Source organism: Hydractinia symbiolongicarpus, chromosome 7 (assembly GCF_029227915.1).
Source record: "Hydractinia symbiolongicarpus strain clone_291-10 chromosome 7, HSymV2.1, whole genome shotgun sequence".
Taxonomy (NCBI): domain Eukaryota; kingdom Metazoa; phylum Cnidaria; class Hydrozoa; order Anthoathecata; family Hydractiniidae; genus Hydractinia; species Hydractinia symbiolongicarpus.
In genome coordinates, this window is record NC_079881.1 from 21,558,652 (window position 1) to 21,577,411 (window position 18,760).

General features: G+C 49.0%; 35 non-coding genes across 35 annotated transcripts; all 35 read left to right on the plus strand.

Annotated features, from left to right (window-relative positions):
- The first annotated feature begins 361 nt into the window (after window positions 1–361).
- On the plus strand, window positions 362–500 carry LOC130650028 (U4 spliceosomal RNA). The gene has a single exon (XR_008983434.1). It is a non-coding gene; the product is annotated as a U4 spliceosomal RNA (small nuclear RNA).
- A 395-nt stretch (window positions 501–895) lies between these two features.
- On the plus strand, window positions 896–1,034 carry LOC130649982 (U4 spliceosomal RNA). The gene has a single exon (XR_008983391.1). It is a non-coding gene; the product is annotated as a U4 spliceosomal RNA (small nuclear RNA).
- Window positions 1,035–1,429: 395 nt separating this feature from the next.
- LOC130649994 (U4 spliceosomal RNA) lies at window positions 1,430–1,568 on the plus strand. The gene has a single exon (XR_008983402.1). It is a non-coding gene; the product is annotated as a U4 spliceosomal RNA (small nuclear RNA).
- A 395-nt stretch (window positions 1,569–1,963) lies between these two features.
- Window positions 1,964–2,102, plus strand: LOC130650005 (U4 spliceosomal RNA). Its single transcript, XR_008983413.1, has one exon. It is a non-coding gene; the product is annotated as a U4 spliceosomal RNA (small nuclear RNA).
- Window positions 2,103–2,497: 395 nt separating this feature from the next.
- Window positions 2,498–2,636, plus strand: LOC130650017 (U4 spliceosomal RNA). Its single transcript, XR_008983424.1, has one exon. It is a non-coding gene; the product is annotated as a U4 spliceosomal RNA (small nuclear RNA).
- A 395-nt stretch (window positions 2,637–3,031) lies between these two features.
- Window positions 3,032–3,170, plus strand: LOC130649944 (U4 spliceosomal RNA). Its single transcript, XR_008983356.1, has one exon. It is a non-coding gene; the product is annotated as a U4 spliceosomal RNA (small nuclear RNA).
- A 395-nt stretch (window positions 3,171–3,565) lies between these two features.
- Window positions 3,566–3,704, plus strand: LOC130650029 (U4 spliceosomal RNA). Its single transcript, XR_008983435.1, has one exon. It is a non-coding gene; the product is annotated as a U4 spliceosomal RNA (small nuclear RNA).
- Window positions 3,705–4,099: 395 nt separating this feature from the next.
- On the plus strand, window positions 4,100–4,238 carry LOC130650040 (U4 spliceosomal RNA). Its single transcript, XR_008983446.1, has one exon. It is a non-coding gene; the product is annotated as a U4 spliceosomal RNA (small nuclear RNA).
- A 395-nt stretch (window positions 4,239–4,633) lies between these two features.
- Window positions 4,634–4,772, plus strand: LOC130650052 (U4 spliceosomal RNA). The gene has a single exon (XR_008983457.1). It is a non-coding gene; the product is annotated as a U4 spliceosomal RNA (small nuclear RNA).
- Window positions 4,773–5,167: 395 nt separating this feature from the next.
- Window positions 5,168–5,306, plus strand: LOC130650064 (U4 spliceosomal RNA). Its single transcript, XR_008983468.1, has one exon. It is a non-coding gene; the product is annotated as a U4 spliceosomal RNA (small nuclear RNA).
- A 395-nt stretch (window positions 5,307–5,701) lies between these two features.
- LOC130650077 (U4 spliceosomal RNA) lies at window positions 5,702–5,840 on the plus strand. The gene has a single exon (XR_008983480.1). It is a non-coding gene; the product is annotated as a U4 spliceosomal RNA (small nuclear RNA).
- Window positions 5,841–6,235: 395 nt separating this feature from the next.
- Window positions 6,236–6,374, plus strand: LOC130650088 (U4 spliceosomal RNA). The gene has a single exon (XR_008983490.1). It is a non-coding gene; the product is annotated as a U4 spliceosomal RNA (small nuclear RNA).
- A 395-nt stretch (window positions 6,375–6,769) lies between these two features.
- Window positions 6,770–6,908, plus strand: LOC130650092 (U4 spliceosomal RNA). The gene has a single exon (XR_008983494.1). It is a non-coding gene; the product is annotated as a U4 spliceosomal RNA (small nuclear RNA).
- A 395-nt stretch (window positions 6,909–7,303) lies between these two features.
- Window positions 7,304–7,442, plus strand: LOC130650093 (U4 spliceosomal RNA). Its single transcript, XR_008983495.1, has one exon. It is a non-coding gene; the product is annotated as a U4 spliceosomal RNA (small nuclear RNA).
- Window positions 7,443–7,837: 395 nt separating this feature from the next.
- Window positions 7,838–7,976, plus strand: LOC130650094 (U4 spliceosomal RNA). The gene has a single exon (XR_008983496.1). It is a non-coding gene; the product is annotated as a U4 spliceosomal RNA (small nuclear RNA).
- A 395-nt stretch (window positions 7,977–8,371) lies between these two features.
- LOC130650095 (U4 spliceosomal RNA) lies at window positions 8,372–8,510 on the plus strand. The gene has a single exon (XR_008983497.1). It is a non-coding gene; the product is annotated as a U4 spliceosomal RNA (small nuclear RNA).
- Window positions 8,511–8,905: 395 nt separating this feature from the next.
- Window positions 8,906–9,044, plus strand: LOC130650096 (U4 spliceosomal RNA). The gene has a single exon (XR_008983498.1). It is a non-coding gene; the product is annotated as a U4 spliceosomal RNA (small nuclear RNA).
- A 395-nt stretch (window positions 9,045–9,439) lies between these two features.
- LOC130650097 (U4 spliceosomal RNA) lies at window positions 9,440–9,578 on the plus strand. The gene has a single exon (XR_008983499.1). It is a non-coding gene; the product is annotated as a U4 spliceosomal RNA (small nuclear RNA).
- Window positions 9,579–9,973: 395 nt separating this feature from the next.
- Window positions 9,974–10,112, plus strand: LOC130650098 (U4 spliceosomal RNA). Its single transcript, XR_008983500.1, has one exon. It is a non-coding gene; the product is annotated as a U4 spliceosomal RNA (small nuclear RNA).
- Window positions 10,113–10,507: 395 nt separating this feature from the next.
- On the plus strand, window positions 10,508–10,646 carry LOC130650099 (U4 spliceosomal RNA). The gene has a single exon (XR_008983501.1). It is a non-coding gene; the product is annotated as a U4 spliceosomal RNA (small nuclear RNA).
- Window positions 10,647–11,041: 395 nt separating this feature from the next.
- Window positions 11,042–11,180, plus strand: LOC130649899 (U4 spliceosomal RNA). The gene has a single exon (XR_008983312.1). It is a non-coding gene; the product is annotated as a U4 spliceosomal RNA (small nuclear RNA).
- A 395-nt stretch (window positions 11,181–11,575) lies between these two features.
- LOC130649870 (U4 spliceosomal RNA) lies at window positions 11,576–11,714 on the plus strand. The gene has a single exon (XR_008983286.1). It is a non-coding gene; the product is annotated as a U4 spliceosomal RNA (small nuclear RNA).
- Window positions 11,715–12,109: 395 nt separating this feature from the next.
- LOC130650101 (U4 spliceosomal RNA) lies at window positions 12,110–12,248 on the plus strand. The gene has a single exon (XR_008983503.1). It is a non-coding gene; the product is annotated as a U4 spliceosomal RNA (small nuclear RNA).
- A 395-nt stretch (window positions 12,249–12,643) lies between these two features.
- Window positions 12,644–12,782, plus strand: LOC130650102 (U4 spliceosomal RNA). The gene has a single exon (XR_008983504.1). It is a non-coding gene; the product is annotated as a U4 spliceosomal RNA (small nuclear RNA).
- Window positions 12,783–13,177: 395 nt separating this feature from the next.
- LOC130649860 (U4 spliceosomal RNA) lies at window positions 13,178–13,316 on the plus strand. The gene has a single exon (XR_008983276.1). It is a non-coding gene; the product is annotated as a U4 spliceosomal RNA (small nuclear RNA).
- Window positions 13,317–13,711: 395 nt separating this feature from the next.
- Window positions 13,712–13,850, plus strand: LOC130650103 (U4 spliceosomal RNA). The gene has a single exon (XR_008983505.1). It is a non-coding gene; the product is annotated as a U4 spliceosomal RNA (small nuclear RNA).
- Window positions 13,851–14,245: 395 nt separating this feature from the next.
- LOC130650104 (U4 spliceosomal RNA) lies at window positions 14,246–14,384 on the plus strand. The gene has a single exon (XR_008983506.1). It is a non-coding gene; the product is annotated as a U4 spliceosomal RNA (small nuclear RNA).
- A 395-nt stretch (window positions 14,385–14,779) lies between these two features.
- LOC130650105 (U4 spliceosomal RNA) lies at window positions 14,780–14,918 on the plus strand. Its single transcript, XR_008983507.1, has one exon. It is a non-coding gene; the product is annotated as a U4 spliceosomal RNA (small nuclear RNA).
- A 395-nt stretch (window positions 14,919–15,313) lies between these two features.
- On the plus strand, window positions 15,314–15,452 carry LOC130650106 (U4 spliceosomal RNA). Its single transcript, XR_008983508.1, has one exon. It is a non-coding gene; the product is annotated as a U4 spliceosomal RNA (small nuclear RNA).
- A 395-nt stretch (window positions 15,453–15,847) lies between these two features.
- LOC130650107 (U4 spliceosomal RNA) lies at window positions 15,848–15,986 on the plus strand. The gene has a single exon (XR_008983509.1). It is a non-coding gene; the product is annotated as a U4 spliceosomal RNA (small nuclear RNA).
- Window positions 15,987–16,381: 395 nt separating this feature from the next.
- LOC130650108 (U4 spliceosomal RNA) lies at window positions 16,382–16,520 on the plus strand. The gene has a single exon (XR_008983511.1). It is a non-coding gene; the product is annotated as a U4 spliceosomal RNA (small nuclear RNA).
- A 395-nt stretch (window positions 16,521–16,915) lies between these two features.
- Window positions 16,916–17,054, plus strand: LOC130650109 (U4 spliceosomal RNA). The gene has a single exon (XR_008983512.1). It is a non-coding gene; the product is annotated as a U4 spliceosomal RNA (small nuclear RNA).
- A 395-nt stretch (window positions 17,055–17,449) lies between these two features.
- LOC130650110 (U4 spliceosomal RNA) lies at window positions 17,450–17,588 on the plus strand. Its single transcript, XR_008983513.1, has one exon. It is a non-coding gene; the product is annotated as a U4 spliceosomal RNA (small nuclear RNA).
- A 395-nt stretch (window positions 17,589–17,983) lies between these two features.
- On the plus strand, window positions 17,984–18,122 carry LOC130650112 (U4 spliceosomal RNA). Its single transcript, XR_008983515.1, has one exon. It is a non-coding gene; the product is annotated as a U4 spliceosomal RNA (small nuclear RNA).
- Window positions 18,123–18,517: 395 nt separating this feature from the next.
- LOC130650113 (U4 spliceosomal RNA) lies at window positions 18,518–18,656 on the plus strand. The gene has a single exon (XR_008983516.1). It is a non-coding gene; the product is annotated as a U4 spliceosomal RNA (small nuclear RNA).
- Window positions 18,657–18,760: the final 104 nt, after the last annotated feature.

An 18,760-nucleotide genomic window follows, 5' to 3' on the forward strand; every position in this document is an offset into this window, starting at 1 on the left:
AAGACTGCGTCGAATGCAAGAAAAGCGCAAAAATTCTTGTTTGCTCGCTTCCGGATGGAGAAGAACCCTTTCGTGTAAAGCAGGACACATTATGCATCGCCTCTTTTCAACGCAACTGGTCACTTCCGCAGACGGTGGGCATTCTAGGTGTAAATGGCGAATCAGTGGTGGAGACAAAGCGCTCGTTGCGGCACTGGCCCTTACTCTCACGACGACAACGGACACTTGTCTTAGTTCGGCTATGAATATGAAAACTGTTTAAGTGGCACAAGGGAAAGGCGAGATGGGGACCAAAATGCCGTAACCACAAGCAATCGATAACGTTAAAGAAGCACGCGATGGTTGCCGCTCTTGTTGGCTTAGCTTTGCGCAGTGGCATTACCATAGCCAATGAGATTTAACCGAGGCGTGGTGATTGCTAATTGAAAACTTTTCCCAATATCCCGCATGACGGCGTGAAACATCGCCGGCGTTGCAATATTTGGAGGTTCCCACTGGGACCATGCCTAAAAATAGAAATCTGCTGAGCTCACGAAGACTGCGTCGAATGCAAGAAAAGCGCAAAAATTCTTGTTTGCTCGCTTCCGGATGGAGAAGAACCCTTTCGTGTAAAGCAGGACACATTATGCATCGCCTCTTTTCAACGCAACTGGTCACTTCCGCAGACGGTGGGCATTCTAGGTGTAAATGGCGAATCAGTGGTGGAGACAAAGCGCTCGTTGCGGCACTGGCCCTTACTCTCACGACGACAACGGACACTTGTCTTAGTTCGGCTATGAATATGAAAACTGTTTAAGTGGCACAAGGGAAAGGCGAGATGGGGACCAAAATGCCGTAACCACAAGCAATCGATAACGTTAAAGAAGCACGCGATGGTTGCCGCTCTTGTTGGCTTAGCTTTGCGCAGTGGCATTACCATAGCCAATGAGGTTTAACCGAGGCGTGGTGATTGCTAATTGAAAACTTTTCCCAATATCCCGCATGACGGCGTGAAACATCGCCGGCGTTGCAATATTTGGAGGTTCCCACTGGGACCATGCCTAAAAATAGAAATCTGCTGAGCTCACGAAGACTGCGTCGAATGCAAGAAAAGCGCAAAAATTCTTGTTTGCTCGCTTCCGGATGGAGAAGAACCCTTTCGTGTAAAGCAGGACACATTATGCATCGCCTCTTTTCAACGCAACTGGTCACTTCCGCAGACGGTGGGCATTCTAGGTGTAAATGGCGAATCAGTGGTGGAGACAAAGCGCTCGTTGCGGCACTGGCCCTTACTCTCACGACGACAACGGACACTTGTCTTAGTTCGGCTATGAATATGAAAACTGTTTAAGTGGCACAAGGGAAAGGCGAGATGGGGACCAAAATGCCGTAACCACAAGCAATCGATAACGTTAAAGAAGCACGCGATGGTTGCCGCTCTTGTTGGCTTAGCTTTGCGCAGTGGCATTACCATAGCCAATGAGGTTTAACCGAGGCGTGGTGATTGCTAATTGAAAACTTTTCCCAATATCCCGCATGACGGCGTGAAACATCGCCGGCGTTGCAATATTTGGAGGTTCCCACTGGGACCATGCCTAAAAATAGAAATCTGCTGAGCTCACGAAGACTGCGTCGAATGCAAGAAAAGCGCAAAAATTCTTGTTTGCTCGCTTCCGGATGGAGAAGAACCCTTTCATGTAAAGCAGGACACATTATGCATCGCCTCTTTTCAACGCAACTGGTCACTTCCGCAGACGGTGGGCATTCTAGGTGTAAATGGCGAATCAGTGGTGGAGACAAAGCGCTCGTTGCGGCACTGGCCCTTACTCTCACGACGACAACGGACACTTGTCTTAGTTCGGCTATGAATATGAAAACTGTTTAAGTGGCACAAGGGAAAGGCGAGATGGGGACCAAAATGCCGTAACCACAAGCAATCGATAACGTTAAAGAAGCACGCGATGGTTGCCGCTCTTGTTGGCCTAGCTTTGCGCAGTGGCATTACCATAGCCAATGAGGTTTAACCGAGGCGTGGTGATTGCTAATTGAAAACTTTTCCCAATATCCCGCATGACGGCGTGAAACATCGCCGGCGTTGCAATATTTGGAGGTTCCCACTGGGACCATGCCTAAAAATAGAAATCTGCTGAGCTCACGAAGACTGCGTCGAATGCAAGAAAAGCGCAAAAATTCTTGTTTGCTCGCTTCCGGATGGAGAAGAACCCTTTCGTGTAAAGCAGGACACATTATGCATCGCCTCTTTTCAACGCAACTGGTCACTTCCGCAGACGGTGGGCATTCTAGGTGTAAATGGCGAATCAGTGGTGGAGACAAAGCGCTCGTTGCGGCACTGGCCCTTACTCTCACGACGACAACGGACACTTGTCTTAGTTCGGCTATGAATATGAAAACTGTTTAAGTGGCACAAGGGAAAGGCGAGATGGGGACCAAAATGCCGTAACCACAAGCAATCGATAACGTTAAAGAAGCACGCGATGGTTGCCGCTCTTGTTAGCTTAGCTTTGCGCAGTGGCATTACCATAGCCAATGAGGTTTAACCGAGGCGTGGTGATTGCTAATTGAAAACTTTTCCCAATATCCCGCATGACGGCGTGAAACATCGCCGGCGTTGCAATATTTGGAGGTTCCCACTGGGACCATGCCTAAAAATAGAAATCTGCTGAGCTCACGAAGACTGCGTCGAATGCAAGAAAAGCGCAAAAATTCTTGTTTGCTCGCTTCCGGATGGAGAAGAACCCTTTCGTGTAAAGCAGGACACATTATGCATCGCCTCTTTTCAACGCAACTGGTCACTTCCGCAGACGGTGGGCATTCTAGGTGTAAATGGCGAATCAGTGGTGGAGACAAAGCGCTCGTTGCGGCACTGGCCCTTACTCTCACGACGACAACGGACACTTGTCTTAGTTCGGCTATGAATATGAAAACTGTTTAAGTGGCACAAGGGAAAGGCGAGATGGGGACCAAAATGCCGTAACCACAAGCAATCGATAACGTTAAAGAAGCACGCGATGGTTGCCGCTCTTGTTGGCTTAGCTTTGCGCAGTGGCATTACCATAGCCAATGAGGTTTAACCGAGGCGTGGTGATTGCTAATTGAAAACGTTTCCCAATATCCCGCATGACGGCGTGAAACATCGCCGGCGTTGCAATATTTGGAGGTTCCCACTGGGACCATGCCTAAAAATAGAAATCTGCTGAGCTCACGAAGACTGCGTCGAATGCAAGAAAAGCGCAAAAATTCTTGTTTGCTCGCTTCCGGATGGAGAAGAACCCTTTCGTGTAAAGCAGGACACATTATGCATCGCCTCTTTTCAACGCAACTGGTCACTTCCGCAGACGGTGGGCATTCTAGGTGTAAATGGCGAATCAGTGGTGGAGACAAAGCGCTCGTTGCGGCACCGGCCCTTACTCTCACGACGACAACGGACACTTGTCTTAGTTCGGCTATGAATATGAAAACTGTTTAAGTGGCACAAGGGAAAGGCGAGATGGGGACCAAAATGCCGTAACCACAAGCAATCGATAACGTTAAAGAAGCACGCGATGGTTGCCGCTCTTGTTGGCTTAGCTTTGCGCAGTGGCATTACCATAGCCAATGAGGTTTAACCGAGGCGTGGTGATTGCTAATTGAAAACTTTTCCCAATATCCCGCATGACGGCGTGAAACATCGCCGGCGTTGCAATATTTGGAGGTTCCCACTGGGACCATGCCTAAAAATAGAAATCTGCTGAGCTCACGAAGACTGCGTCGAATGCAAGAAAAGCGCAAAAATTCTTGTTTGCTCGCTTCCGGATGGAGAAGAACCCTTTCGTGTAAAGCAGGACACATTATGCATCGCCTCTTTTCAACGCAACTGGTCACTTCCGCAGACGGTGGGCATTCTAGGTGTAAATGGCGAATCAGTGGTGGAGACAAAGCGCTCGTTGCGGCACCGGCCCTTACTCTCACGACGACAACGGACACTTGTCTTAGTTCGGCTATGAATATGAAAACTGTTTAAGTGGCACAAGGGAAAGGCGAGATGGGGACCAAAATGCCGTAACCACAAGCAATCGATAACGTTAAAGAAGCACGCGATGGTTGCCGCTCTTGTTGGCTTAGCTTTGCGCAGTGGCATTACCATAGCCAATGAGGTTTAACCGAGGCGTGGTGATTGCTAATTGAAAACTTTTCCCAATATCCCGCATGACGGCGTGAAACATCGCCGGCGTTGCAATATTTGGAGGTTCCCACTGGGACCATGCCTAAAAATAGAAATCTGCTGAGCTCACGAAGACTGCGTCGAATGCAAGAAAAGCGCAAAAATTCTTGTTTGCTCGCTTCCGGATGGAGAAGAACCCTTTCGTGTAAAGCAGGACACATTATGCATCGCCTCTTTTCAACGCAACTGGTCACTTCCGCAGACGGTGGGCATTCTAGGTGTAAATGGCGAATCAGTGGTGGAGACAAAGCGCTCGTTGCGGCACCGGCCCTTACTCTCACGACGACAACGGACACTTGTCTTAGTTCGGCTATGAATATGAAAACTGTTTAAGTGGCACAAGGGAAAGGCGAGATGGGGACCAAAATGCCGTAACCACAAGCAATCGATAACGTTAAAGAAGCACGCGATGGTTGCCGCTCTTGTTGGCTTAGCTTTGCGCAGTGGCATTACCATAGCCAATGAGGTTTAACCGAGGCGTGGTGATTGCTAATTGAAAACTTTTCCCAATATCCCGCATGACGGCGTGAAACATCGCCGGCGTTGCAATATTTGGAGGTTCCCACTGGGACCATGCCTAAAAATAGAAATCTGCTGAGCTCACGAAGACTGCGTCGAATGCAAGAAAAGCGCAAAAATTCTTGTTTGCTCGCTTCCGGATGGAGAAGAACCCTTTCGTGTAAAGCAGGACACATTATGCATCGCCTCTTTTCAACGCAACTGGTCACTTCCGCAGACGGTGGGCATTCTAGGTGTAAATGGCGAATCAGTGGTGGAGACAAAGCGCTCGTTGCGGCACCGGCCCTTACTCTCACGACGACAACGGACACTTGTCTTAGTTCGGCTATGAATATGAAAACTGTTTAAGTGGCACAAGGGAAAGGCGAGATGGGGACCAAAATGCCGTAACCACAAGCAATCGATAACGTTAAAGAAGCACGCGATGGTTGCCGCTCTTGTTGGCTTAGCTTTGCGCAGTGGCATTACCATAGCCAATGAGGTTTAACCGAGGCGTGGTGATTGCTAATTGAAAACTTTTCCCAATATCCCGCATGACGGCGTGAAACATCGCCGGCGTTGCAATATTTGGAGGTTCCCACTGGGACCATGCCTAAAAATAGAAATCTGCTGAGCTCACGAAGACTGCGTCGAATGCAAGAAAAGCGCAAAAATTCTTGTTTGCTCGCTTCCGGATGGAGAAGAACCCTTTCGTGTAAAGCAGGACACATTATGCATCGCCTCTTTTCAACGCAACTGGTCACTTCCGCAGACGGTGGGCATTCTAGGTGTAAATGGCGAATCAGTGGTGGAGACAAAGCGCTCGTTGCGGCACCGGCCCTTACTCTCACGACGACAACGGACACTTGTCTTAGTTCGGCTATGAATATGAAAACTGTTTAAGTGGCACAAGGGAAAGGCGAGATGGGGACCAAAATGCCGTAACCACAAGCAATCGATAACGTTAAAGAAGCACGCGATGGTTGCCGCTCTTGTTGGCTTAGCTTTGCGCAGTGGCATTACCATAGCCAATGAGGTTTAACCGAGGCGTGGTGATTGCTAATTGAAAACTTTTCCCAATATCCCGCATGACGGCGTGAAACATCGCCGGCGTTGCAATATTTGGAGGTTCCCACTGGGACCATGCCTAAAAATAGAAATCTGCTGAGCTCACGAAGACTGCGTCGAATGCAAGAAAAGCGCAAAAATTCTTGTTTGCTCGCTTCCGGATGGAGAAGAACCCTTTCGTGTAAAGCAGGACACATTATGCATCGCCTCTTTTCAACGCAACTGGTCACTTCCGCAGACGGTGGGCATTCTAGGTGTAAATGGCGAATCAGTGGTGGAGACAAAGCGCTCGTTGCGGCACTGGCCCTTACTCTCACGACGACAACGGACACTTGTCTTAGTTCGGCTATGAATATGAAAACTGTTTAAGTGGCACAAGGGAAAGGCGAGATGGGGACCAAAATGCCGTAACCACAAGCAATCGATAACGTTAAAGAAGCACGCGATGGTTGCCGCTCTTGTTGGCTTAGCTTTGCGCAGTGGCATTACCATAGCCAATGAGGTTTAACCGAGGCGTGGTGATTGCTAATTGAAAACTTTTCCCAATATCCCGCATGACGGCGTGAAACATCGCCGGCGTTGCAATATTTGGAGGTTCCCACTGGGACCATGCCTAAAAATAGAAATCTGCTGAGCTCACGAAGACTGCGTCGAATGCAAGAAAAGCGCAAAAATTCTTGTTTGCTCGCTTCCGGATGGAGAAGAACCCTTTCGTGTAAAGCAGGACACATTATGCATCGCCTCTTTTCAACGCAACTGGTCACTTCCGCAGACGGTGGGCATTCTAGGTGTAAATGGCGAATCAGTGGTGGAGACAAAGCGCTCGTTGCGGCACTGGCCCTTACTCTCACGACGACAACGGACACTTGTCTTAGTTCGGCTATGAATATGAAAACTGTTTAAGTGGCACAAGGGAAAGGCGAGATGGGGACCAAAATGCCGTAACCACAAGCAATCGATAACGTTAAAGAAGCACGCGATGGTTGCCGCTCTTGTTGGCTTAGCTTTGCGCAGTGGCATTACCATAGCCAATGAGGTTTAACCGAGGCGTGGTGATTGCTAATTGAAAACTTTTCCCAATATCCCGCATGACGGCGTGAAACATCGCCGGCGTTGCAATATTTGGAGGTTCCCACTGGGACCATGCCTAAAAATAGAAATCTGCTGAGCTCACGAAGACTGCGTCGAATGCAAGAAAAGCGCAAAAATTCTTGTTTGCTCGCTTCCGGATGGAGAAGAACCCTTTCGTGTAAAGCAGGACACATTATGCATCGCCTCTTTTCAACGCAACTGGTCACTTCCGCAGACGGTGGGCATTCTAGGTGTAAATGGCGAATCAGTGGTGGAGACAAAGCGCTCGTTGCGGCACTGGCCCTTACTCTCACGACGACAACGGACACTTGTCTTAGTTCGGCTATGAATATGAAAACTGTTTAAGTGGCACAAGGGAAAGGCGAGATGGGGACCAAAATGCCGTAACCACAAGCAATCGATAACGTTAAAGAAGCACGCGATGGTTGCCGCTCTTGTTGGCTTAGCTTTGCGCAGTGGCATTACCATAGCCAATGAGGTTTAACCGAGGCGTGGTGATTGCTAATTGAAAACTTTTCCCAATATCCCGCATGACGGCGTGAAACATCGCCGGCGTTGCAATATTTGGAGGTTCCCACTGGGACCATGCCTAAAAATAGAAATCTGCTGAGCTCACGAAGACTGCGTCGAATGCAAGAAAAGCGCAAAAATTCTTGTTTGCTCGCTTCCGGATGGAGAAGAACCCTTTCGTGTAAAGCAGGACACATTATGCATCGCCTCTTTTCAACGCAACTGGTCACTTCCGCAGACGGTGGGCATTCTAGGTGTAAATGGCGAATCAGTGGTGGAGACAAAGCGCTCGTTGCGGCACTGGCCCTTACTCTCACGACGACAACGGACACTTGTCTTAGTTCGGCTATGAATATGAAAACTGTTTAAGTGGCACAAGGGAAAGGCGAGATGGGGACCAAAATGCCGTAACCACAAGCAATCGATAACGTTAAAGAAGCACGCGATGGTTGCCGCTCTTGTTGGCTTAGCTTTGCGCAGTGGCATTACCATAGCCAATGAGGTTTAACCGAGGCGTGGTGATTGCTAATTGAAAACTTTTCCCAATATCCCGCATGACGGCGTGAAACATCGCCGGCGTTGCAATATTTGGAGGTTCCCACTGGGACCATGCCTAAAAATAGAAATCTGCTGAGCTCACGAAGACTGCGTCGAATGCAAGAAATGCGCAAAAATTCTTGTTTGCTCGCTTCCGGATGGAGAAGAACCCTTTCGTGTAAAGCAGGACACATTATGCATCGCCTCTTTTCAACGCAACTGGTCACTTCCGCAGACGGTGGGCATTCTAGGTGTAAATGGCGAATCAGTGGTGGAGACAAAGCGCTCGTTGCGGCACCGGCCCTTACTCTCACGACGACAACGGACACTTGTCTTAGTTCGGCTATGAATATGAAAACTGTTTAAGTGGCACAAGGGAAAGGCGAGATGGGGACCAAAATGCCGTAACCACAAGCAATCGATAACGTTAAAGAAGCACGCGATGGTTGCCGCTCTTGTTGGCTTAGCTTTGCGCAGTGGCATTACCATAGCCAATGAGGTTTAACCGAGGCGTGGTGATTGCTAATTGAAAACTTTTCCCAATATCCCGCATGACGGCGTGAAACATCGCCGGCGTTGCAATATTTGGAGGTTCCCACTGGGACCATGCCTAAAAATAGAAATCTGCTGAGCTCACGAAGACTGCGTCGAATGCAAGAAAAGCGCAAAAATTCTTGTTTGCTCGCTTCCGGATGGAGAAGAACCCTTTCGTGTAAAGCAGGACACATTATGCATCGCCTCTTTTCAACGCAACTGGTCACTTCCGCAGACGGTGGGCATTCTAGGTGTAAATGGCGAATCAGTGGTGGAGACAAAGCGCTCGTTGCGGCACCGGCCCTTACTCTCACGACGACAACGGACACTTGTCTTAGTTCGGCTATGAATATGAAAACTGTTTAAGTGGCACAAGGGAAAGGCGAGATGGGGACCAAAATGCCGTAACCACAAGCAATCGATAACGTTAAAGAAGCACGCGATGGTTGCCGCTCTTGTTGGCTTAGCTTTGCGCAGTGGCATTACCATAGCCAATGAGGTTTAACCGAGGCGTGGTGATTGCTAATTGAAAACTTTTCCCAATATCCCGCATGACGGCGTGAAACATCGCCGGCGTTGCAATATTTGGAGGTTCCCACTGGGACCATGCCTAAAAATAGAAATCTGCTGAGCTCACGAAGACTGCGTCGAATGCAAGAAAAGCGCAAAAATTCTTGTTTGCTCGCTTCCGGATGGAGAAGAACCCTTTCGTGTAAAGCAGGACACATTATGCATCGCCTCTTTTCAACGCAACTGGTCACTTCCGCAGACGGTGGGCATTCTAGGTGTAAATGGCGAATCAGTGGTGGAGACAAAGCGCTCGTTGCGGCACCGGCCCTTACTCTCACGACGACAACGGACACTTGTCTTAGTTCGGCTATGAATATGAAAACTGTTTAAGTGGCACAAGGGAAAGGCGAGATGGGGACCAAAATGCCGTAACCACAAGCAATCGATAACGTTAAAGAAGCACGCGATGGTTGCCGCTCTTGTTGGCTTAGCTTTGCGCAGTGGCATTACCATAGCCAATGAGGTTTAACCGAGGCGTGGTGATTGCTAATTGAAAACTTTTCCCAATATCCCGCATGACGGCGTGAAACATCGCCGGCGTTGCAATATTTGGAGGTTCCCACTGGGACCATGCCTAAAAATAGAAATCTGCTGAGCTCACGAAGACTGCGTCGAATGCAAGAAAAGCGCAAAAATTCTTGTTTGCTCGCTTCCGGATGGAGAAGAACCCTTTCGTGTAAAGCAGGACACATTATGCATCGCCTCTTTTCAACGCAACTGGTCACTTCCGCAGACGGTGGGCATTCTAGGTGTAAATGGCGAATCAGTGGTGGAGACAAAGCGCTCGTTGCGGCACTGGCCCTTACTCTCACGACGACAACGGACACTTGTCTTAGTTCGGCTATGAATATGAAAACTGTTTAAGTGGCACAAGGGAAAGGCGAGATGGGGACCAAAATGCCGTAACCACAAGCAATCGATAACGTTAAAGAAGCACGCGATGGTTGCCGCTCTTGTTGGCTTAGCTTTGCGCAGTGGCATTACCATAGCCAATGAGGTTTAACCGAGGCGTGGTGATTGCTAATTGAAAACTTTTCCCAATATCCCGCATGACGGCGTGAAACATCGCCGGCGTTGCAATATTTGGAGGTTCCCACTGGGACCATGCCTAAAAATAGAAATCTGCTGAGCTCACGAAGACTGCGTCGAATGCAAGAAAAGCGCAAAAATTCTTGTTTGCTCGCTTCCGGATGGAGAAGAACCCTTTCGTGTAAAGCAGGACACATTATGCATCGCCTCTTTTCAACGCAACTGGTCACTTCCGCAGACGGTGGGCATTCTAGGTGTAAATGGCGAATCAGTGGTGGAGACAAAGCGCTCGTTGCGGCACTGGCCCTTACTCTCACGACGACAACGGACACTTGTCTTAGTTCGGCTATGAATATGAAAACTGTTTAAGTGGCACAAGGGAAAGGCGAGATGGGGACCAAAATGCCGTAACCACAAGCAATCGATAACGTTAAAGAAGCACGCGATGGTTGCCGCTCTTGTTGGCTTAGCTTTGCGCAGTGGCATTACCATAGCCAATGAGGTTTAACCGAGGCGTGGTGATTGCTAATTGAAAACTTTTCCCAATATCCCGCATGACGGCGTGAAACATCGCCGGCGTTGCAATATTTGGAGGTTCCCACTGGGACCATGCCTAAAAATAGAAATCTGCTGAGCTCACGAAGACTGCGTCGAATGCAAGAAAAGCGCAAAAATTCTTGTTTGCTCGCTTCCGGATGGAGAAGAACCCTTTCGTGTAAAGCAGGACACATTATGCATCGCCTCTTTTCAACGCAACTGGTCACTTCCGCAGACGGTGGGCATTCTAGGTGTAAATGGCGAATCAGTGGTGGAGACAAAGCGCTCGTTGCGGCACTGGCCCTTACTCTCACGACGACAACGGACACTTGTCTTAGTTCGGCTATGAATATGAAAACTGTTTAAGTGGCACAAGGGAAAGGCGAGATGGGGACCAAAATGCCGTAACCACAAGCAATCGATAACGTTAAAGAAGCACGCGATGGTTGCCGCTCTTGTTGGCTTAGCTTTGCGCAGTGGCATTACCATAGTCAATGAGGTTTAACCGAGGCGTGGTGATTGCTAATTGAAAACTTTTCCCAATATCCCGCATGACGGCGTGAAACATCGCCGGCGTTGCAATATTTGGAGGTTCCCACTGGGACCATGCCTAAAAATAGAAATCTGCTGAGCTCACGAAGACTGCGTCGAATGCAAGAAAAGCGCAAAAATTCTTGTTTGCTCGCTTCCGGACGGAGAAGAACCCTTTCGTGTAAAGCAGGACACATTATGCATCGCCTCTTTTCAACGCAACTGGTCACTTCCGCAGACGGTGGGCATTCTAGGTGTAAATGGCGAATCAGTGGTGGAGACAAAGCGCTCGTTGCGGCACTGGCCCTTACTCTCACGACGACAACGGACACTTGTCTTAGTTCGGCTATGAATATGAAAACTGTTTAAGTGGCACAAGGGAAAGGCGAGATGGGGACCAAAATGCCGTAACCACAAGCAATCGATAACGTTAAAGAAGCACGCGATGGTTGCCGCTCTTGTTGGCTTAGCTTTGCGCAGTGGCATTACCATAGCCAATGAGGTTTAACCGAGGCGTGGTGATTGCTAATTGAAAACTTTTCCCAATATCCCGCATGACGGCGTGAAACATCGTCGGCGTTGCAATATTTGGAGGTTCCCACTGGGACCATGCCTAAAAATAGAAATCTGCTGAGCTCACGAAGACTGCGTCGAATGCAAGAAAAGCGCAAAAATTCTTGTTTGCTCGCTTCCGGATGGAGAAGAACCCTTTCGTGTAAAGCAGGACACATTATGCATCGCCTCTTTTCAACGCAACTGGTCACTTCCGCAGACGGTGGGCATTCTAGGTGTAAATGGCGAATCAGTGGTGGAGACAAAGCGCTCGTTGCGGCACCGGCCCTTACTCTCACGACGACAACGGACACTTGTCTTAGTTCGGCTATGAATATGAAAACTGTTTAAGTGGCACAAGGGAAAGGCGAGATGGGGACCAAAATGCCGTAACCACAAGCAATCGATAACGTTAAAGAAGCACGCGATGGTTGCCGCTCTTGTTGGCTTAGCTTTGCGCAGTGGCATTACCATAGCCAATGAGGTTTAACCGAGGCGTGGTGATTGCTAATTGAAAACTTTTCCCAATATCCCGCATGACGGCGTGAAACATCGCCGGCGTTGCAATATTTGGAGGTTCCCACTGGGACCATGCCTAAAAATAGAAATCTGCTGAGCTCACGAAGACTGCGTCGAATGCAAGAAAAGCGCAAAAATTCTTGTTTGCTCGCTTCCGGATGGAGAAGAACCCTTTCGTGTAAAGCAGGAAACATTATGCATCGCCTCTTTTCAACGCAACTGGTCACTTCCGCAGACGGTGGGCATTCTAGGTGTAAATGGCGAATCAGTGGTGGAGACAAAGCGCTCGTTGCGGCACCGGCCCTTACTCTCACGACGACAACGGACACTTGTCTTAGTTCGGCTATGAATATGAAAACTGTTTAAGTGGCACAAGGGAAAGGCGAGATGGGGACCAAAATGCCGTAACCACAAGCAATCGATAACGTTAAAGAAGCACGCGATGGTTGCCGCTCTTGTTGGCTTAGCTTTGCGCAGTGGCATTACCATAGCCAATGAGGTTTAACCGAGGCGTGGTGATTGCTAATTGAAAACTTTTCCCAATATCCCGCATGACGGCGTGAAACATCGCCGGCGTTGCAATATTTGGAGGTTCCCACTGGGACCATGCCTAAAAATAGAAATCTGCTGAGCTCACGAAGACTGCGTCGAATGCAAGAAAAGCGCAAAAATTCTTGTTTGCTCGCTTCCGGATGGAGAAGAACCCTTTCGTGTAAAGCAGGACACATTATGCATCGCCTCTTTTCAACGCAACTGGTCACTTCCGCAGACGGTGGGCATTCTAGGTGTAAATGGCGAATCAGTGGTGGAGACAAAGCGCTCGTTGCGGCACCGGCCCTTACTCTCACGACGACAACGGACACTTGTCTTAGTTCGGCTATGAATATGAAAACTGTTTAAGTGGCACAAGGGAAAGGCGAGATGGGGACCAAAATGCCGTAACCACAAGCAATCGATAACGTTAAAGAAGCACGCGATGGTTGCCGCTCTTGTTGGCTTAGCTTTGCGCAGTGGCATTACCATAGCCAATGAGGTTTAACCGAGGCGTGGTGATTGCTAATTGAAAACTTTTCCCAATATCCCGCATGACGGCGTGAAACATCGCTGGCGTTGCAATATTTGGAGGTTCCCACTGGGACCATGCCTAAAAATAGAAATCTGCTGAGCTCACGAAGACTGCGTCGAATGCAAGAAAAGCGCAAAAATTCTTGTTTGCTCGCTTCCGGATGGAGAAGAACCCTTTCGTGTAAAGCAGGACACATTATGCATCGCCTCTTTTCAGCGCAACTGGTCACTTCCGCAGACGGTGGGCATTCTAGGTGTAAATGGCGAATCAGTGGTGGAGACAAAGCGCTCGTTGCGGCACTGGCCCTTACTCTCACGACGACAACGGACACTTGTCTTAGTTCGGCTATGAATATGAAAACTGTTTAAGTGGCACAAGGGAAAGGCGAGATGGGGACCAAAATGCCGTAACCACAAGCAATCGATAACGTTAAAGAAGCACGCGATGGTTGCCGCTCTTGTTGGCTTAGCTTTGCGCAGTGGCATTACCATAGCCAATGAGGTTTAACCGAGGCGTGGTGATTGCTAATTGAAAACTTTTCCCAATATCCCGCATGACGGCGTGAAACATCGCCGGCGTTGCAATATTTGGAGGTTCCCACTGGGACCATGCCTAAAAATAGAAATCTGCTGAGCTCACGAAGACTGCGTCGAATGCAAGAAAAGCGCAAAAATTCTTGTTTGCTCGCTTCCGGATGGAGAAGAACCCTTTCGTGTAAAGCAGGACACATTATGCATCGCCTCTTTTCAGCGCAACTGGTCACTTCCGCAGACGGTGGGCATTCTAGGTGTAAATGGCGAATCAGTGGTGGAGACAAAGCGCTCGTTGCGGCACTGGCCCTTACTCTCACGACGACAACGGACACTTGTCTTAGTTCGGCTATGAATATGAAAACTGTTTAAGTGGCACAAGGGAAAGGCGAGATGGGGACCAAAATGCCGTAACCACAAGCAATCGATAACGTTAAAGAAGCACGCGATGGTTGCCGCTCTTGTTGGCTTAGCTTTGCGCAGTGGCATTACCATAGCCAATGAGGTTTAACCGAGGCGTGGTGATTGCTAATTGAAAACTTTTCCCAATATCCCGCATGACGGCGTGAAACATCGCCGGCGTTGCAATATTTGGAGGTTCCCACTGGGACCATGCCTAAAAATAGAAATCTGCTGAGCTCACGAAGACTGCGTCGAATGCAAGAAAAGCGCAAAAATTCTTGTTTGCTCGCTTCCGGATGGAGAAGAACCCTTTCGTGTAAAGCAGGACACATTATGCATCGCCTCTTTTCAACGCAACTGGTCACTTCCGCAGACGGTGGGCATTCTAGGTGTAAATGGCGAATCAGTGGTGGAGACAAAGCGCTCGTTGCGGCACTGGCCCTTACTCTCACGACGACAACGGACACTTGTCTTAGTTCGGCTATGAATATGAAAACTGTTTAAGTGGCACAAGGGAAAGGCGAGATGGGGACCAAAATGCCGTAACCACAAGCAATCGATAACGTTAAAGAAGCACGCGATGGTTGCCGCTCTTGTTGGCTTAGCTTTGCGCAGTGGCATTACCATAGCCAATGAGGTTTAACCGAGGCGTGGTGATTGCTAATTGAAAACTTTTCCCAATATCCCGCATGACGGCGTGAAACATCGCCGGCGTTGCAATATTTGGAGGTTCCCACTGGGACCATGCCTAAAAATAGAAATCTGCTGAGCTCACGAAGACTGCGTCGAATGCAAGAAAAGCGCAAAAATTCTTGTTTGCTCGCTTCCGGATGGAGAAGAACCCTTTCGTGTAAAGCAGGACACATTATGCATCGCCTCTTTTCAACGCAACTGGTCACTTCCGCAGACGGTGGGCATTCTAGGTGTAAATGGCGAATCAGTGGTGGAGACAAAGCGCTCGTTGCGGCACCGGCCCTTACTCTCACGACGACAACGGACACTTGTCTTAGTTCGGCTATGAATATGAAAACTGTTTAAGTGGCACAAGGGAAAGGCGAGATGGGGACCAAAATGCCGTAACCACAAGCAATCGATAACGTTAAAGAAGCACGCGATGGTTGCCGCTCTTGTTGGCTTAGCTTTGCGCAGTGGCATTACCATAGCCAATGAGGTTTAACCGAGGCGTGGTGATTGCTAATTGAAAACTTTTCCCAATATCCCGCATGACGGCGTGAAACATCGCCGGCGTTGCAATATTTGGAGGTTCCCACTGGGACCATGCCTAAAAATAGAAATCTGCTGAGCTCACGAAGACTGCGTCGAATGCAAGAAAAGCGCAAAAATTCTTGTTTGCTCGCTTCCGGATGGAGAAGAACCCTTTCGTGTAAAGCAGGACACATTATGCATCGCCTCTTTTCAACGCAACTGGTCACTTCCGCAGACGGTGGGCATTCTAGGTGTAAATGGCGAATCAGTGGTGGAGACAAAGCGCTCGTTGCGGCACCGGCCCTTACTCTCACGACGACAACGGACACTTGTCTTAGTTCGGCTATGAATATGAAAACTGTTTAAGTGGCACAAGGGAAAGGCGAGATGGGGACCAAAATGCCGTAACCACAAGCAATCGATAACGTTAAAGAAGCACGCGATGGTTGCCGCTCTTGTTGGCTTAGCTTTGCGCAGTGGCATTACCATAGCCAATGAGGTTTAACCGAGGCGTGGTGATTGCTAATTGAAAACTTTTCCCAATATCCCGCATGACGGCGTGAAACATCGCCGGCGTTGCAATATTTGGAGGTTCCCACTGGGACCATGCCTAAAAATAGAAATCTGCTGAGCTCACGAAGACTGCGTCGAATGCAAGAAAAGCGCAAAAATTCTTGTTTGCTCGCTTCCGGATGGAGAAGAACCCTTTCGTGTAAAGCAGGACACATTATGCATCGCCTCTTTTCAACGCAACTGGTCACTTCCGCAGACGGTGGGCATTCTAGGTGTAAATGGCGAATCAGTGGTGGAGACAAAGCGCTCGTTGCGGCACCGGCCCTTACTCTCACGACGACAACGGACACTTGTCTTAGTTCGGCTATGAATATGAAAACTGTTTAAGTGGCACAAGGGAAAGGCGAGATGGGGACCAAAATGCCGTAACCACAAGCAATCGATAACGTTAAAGAAGCACGCGATGGTTGCCGCTCTTGTTGGCTTAGCTTTGCGCAGTGGCATTACCATAGCCAATGAGGTTTAACCGAGGCGTGGTGATTGCTAATTGAAAACTTTTCCCAATATCCCGCATGACGGCGTGAAACATCGCCGGCGTTGCAATATTTGGAGGTTCCCACTGGGACCATGCCTAAAAATAGAAATCTGCTGAGCTCACGAAGACTGCGTCGAATGCAAGAAAAGCGCAAAAATTCTTGTTTGCTCGCTTCCGGATGGAGAAGAACCCTTTCGTGTAAAGCAGGACACATTATGCATCGCCTCTTTTCAACGCAACTGGTCACTTCCGCAGACGGTGGGCATTCTAGGTGTAAATGGCGAATCAGTGGTGGAGACAAAGCGCTCGTTGCGGCACCGGCCCTTACTCTCACGACGACAACGGACACTTGTCTTAGTTCGGCTATGAATATGAAAACTGTTTAAGTGGCACAAGGGAAAGGCGAGATGGGGACCAAAATGCCGTAACCACAAGCAATCGATAACGTTAAAGAAGCACGCGATGGTTGCCGCTCTTGTTGGCTTAGCTTTGCGCAGTGGCATTACCATAGCCAATGAGGTTTAACCGAGGCGTGGTGATTGCTAATTGAAAACTTTTCCCAATATCCCGCATGACGGCGTGAAACATCGCCGGCGTTGCAATATTTGGAGGTTCCCACTGGGACCATGCCTAAAAATAGAAATCTGCTGAGCTCACGAAGACTGCGTCGAATGCAAGAAAAGCGCAAAAATTCTTGTTTGCTCGCTTCCGGATGGAGAAGAACCCTTTCGTGTAAAGCAGGACACATTATGCATCGCCTCTTTTCAACGCAACTGGTCACTTCCGCAGACGGTGGGCATTCTAGGTGTAAATGGCGAATCAGTGGTGGAGACAAAGCGCTCGTTGCGGCACCGGCCCTTACTCTCACGACGACAACGGACACTTGTCTTAGTTCGGCTATGAATATGAAAACTGTTTAAGTGGCACAAGGGAAAGGCGAGATGGGGACCAAAATGCCGTAACCACAAGCAATCGATAACGTTAAAGAAGCACGCGATGGTTGCCGCTCTTGTTGGCTTAGCTTTGCGCAGTGGCATTACCATAGCCAATGAGGTTTAACCGAGGCGTGGTGATTGCTAATTGAAAACTTTTCCCAATATCCCGCATGACGGCGTGAAACATCGCCGGCGTTGCAATATTTGGAGGTTCCCACTGGGACCATGCCTAAAAATAGAAATCTGCTGAGCTCACGAAGACTGCGTCGAATGCAAGAAAAGCGCAAAAATTCTTGTTTGCTCGCTTCCGGATGGAGAAGAACCCTTTCGTGTAAAGCAGGACACATTATGCATCGCCTCTTTTCAACGCAACTGGTCACTTCCGCAGACGGTGGGCATTCTAGGTGTAAATGGCGAATCAGTGGTGGAGACAAAGCGCTCGTTGCGGCACCGGCCCTTACTCTCACGACGACAACGGACACTTGTCTTAGTTCGGCTATGAATATGAAAACTGTTTAAGTGGCACAAGGGAAAGGCGAGATGGGGACCAAAATGCCGTCACCACAAGCAATCGATAACGTTAAAGAAGCACGCGATGGTTGCCGCTCTTGTTGGCTTAGCTTTGCGCAGTGGCATTACCATAGCCAATGAGGTTTAACCGAGGCGTGGTGATTGCTAATTGAAAACTTTTCCCAATATCCCGCATGACGGCGTGAAACATCGCCGGCGTTGCAATATTTGGAGGTTCCCACTGGGACCATGCCTAAAAATAGAAATCTGCTGAGCTCACGAAGACTGCGTCGAATGCAAGAAAAGCGCAAAAATTCTTGTTTGCTCGCTTCCGGATGGAGAAGAACCCTTTCGTGTAAAGCAGGACACATTATGCATCGCCTCTTTTCAACGCAACTGGTCACTTCCGCAGACGGTGGGCATTCTAGGTGTAAATGGCGAATCAGTGGTGGAGACAAAGCGCTCGTTGCGGCACCGGCCCTTACTCTCACGACGACAACGGACACTTGTCTTAGTTCGGCTATGAATATGAAAACTGTTTAAGTGGCACAAGGGAAAGGCGAGATGGGGACCAAAATGCCGTAACCACAAGCAATCGATAACGTTAAAGAAGCACGCGATGGTTGCCGCTCTTGTTGGCTTAGCTTTGCGCAGTGGCATTACCATAGCCAATGAGGTTTAACCGAGGCGTGGTGATTGCTAATTGAAAACTTTTCCCAATATCCCGCATGACGGCGTGAAACATCGCCGGCGTTGCAATATTTGGAGGTTCCCACTGGGACCATGCCTAAAAATAGAAATCTGCTGAGCTCACGAAGACTGCGTCGAATGCAAGAAAAGCGCAAAAATTCTTGTTTGCTCGCTTCCGGATGGAGAAGAACCCTT